Below are 1,483 nucleotides of genomic sequence, written 5' to 3' on the forward strand. Positions count from 1 at the left end.
GCCAGCTCCTAGTGATGGGCTTCCTCCAGCAAGGCTGCAGCTCTCCACACAGCGCCACCAACTGGGCACCGAGTGTTCAAATGCCTGGGCCTGTAGGAGACATTTTTCATTCAGATCACCTCACAAAGCAACACGCTTGATCTGTTCCTACTGAAGGGAAAACAGTCGCGCAGCACTGCTCTGAAGATGTAGTTTGCAGGGCCTGGACGGTTTAATAGAGAGCCACCAAGGCTGGTGATGACCGGAGTTGAGCCAGTCCCTTCTCAGCTCTGCACCTATAATTTCATCAAGGATTTTTTGCTCATGGGCTTTGCTAGTGGGGAAAATATAAAACACTTTGATGATTTCACAACCAAGTGAATTTTCATACCTTCTATTGACTGTACACAGTAATTCCTACCATGAGGAAGAAGCTCATTGGTACTACAGTCTCCCCAACGCCCAGTGATAATCAACTGGAGCAGGATGGAGGGGGCGGTCTACAAAAATGTTCCTCTCCAGGGGGAAAAAAATGCAACTCTCTTGAACATTGCATCTGCTCCCGTCAACCTTGACCCAGATATCAACAAAACAGAAAAGTGTTTTCTCTCTGTCAAGGAAGGTGTGTGGGCAGAGCAACTTCCCTGCTCAGTTACAGGCTATGAAACACTGTTTATCTTGGTTTTTCTCTGAGTATCTAAAATGCATTTAAGTACAAGTTTCTCCAGCATGAAATTATTCTAGATTCTCTTTTGAGGAGAGGAAAATAGAGTTAAAAGCCTTTCGCTCAGACGGGCACCAGGATCTGCTGGGAAGAGTTAAATTGTAATAATAATTCCGGTCTCGGATTTCTCTGCTAAAGGACAATGAAGAACTAACACAAGTGCTCATCACTTTGGTGTCTCCATAACCATTTCCCTGGTATGAGCTCCTTTCATTGACGGCATAGACATGGGGGGTATTGAGTATCTCATGTGTACAAACATCCCACCATATTCCCCCCAATTGTTTATTGACTGGCCTTTTCCTGGGGCTTCCAGAGTAGTAAATCTTCAGTCTGCCCTGTGGCTTTTCTTGTTGTCACATGGGGACACTGAGCTTACACAGATGATACCATAAAGTTTTTAGTGAAAAAAAATATGTTATCTGTTGAAAAATTTTGCCATGGAAGGGTATAAAAGAGACATTTCATTGTGCTTTCTGCCAAGGAAAATGTGTAGAAGGAAAAACATGGTAAGATACCCTTACTATGAAATGATGGAAAATGGAAACAATAGGAATATTTGCGATGCGTGTTTGTTAAATACGTTGTGGTTATCCATATAAGAGAGTATGACGCAACCATAAAAATTAGGACACAGGCAAGTAACAATCAAATAGGAAACATTTCTACATTCTATGAAGTGAAGAAGTACATTTACAAGTACTGTACACTACAGCCTTCATTGCAGAAATAAGAGTCACTTGCATAGTATTTATGCATAGGCTGGAAACTGAAAATGTA

Source organism: Microtus ochrogaster, chromosome 16 (genome assembly GCF_000317375.1).
Source record: "Microtus ochrogaster isolate Prairie Vole_2 chromosome 16, MicOch1.0, whole genome shotgun sequence".
NCBI lineage: Eukaryota > Metazoa > Chordata > Mammalia > Rodentia > Cricetidae > Microtus > Microtus ochrogaster.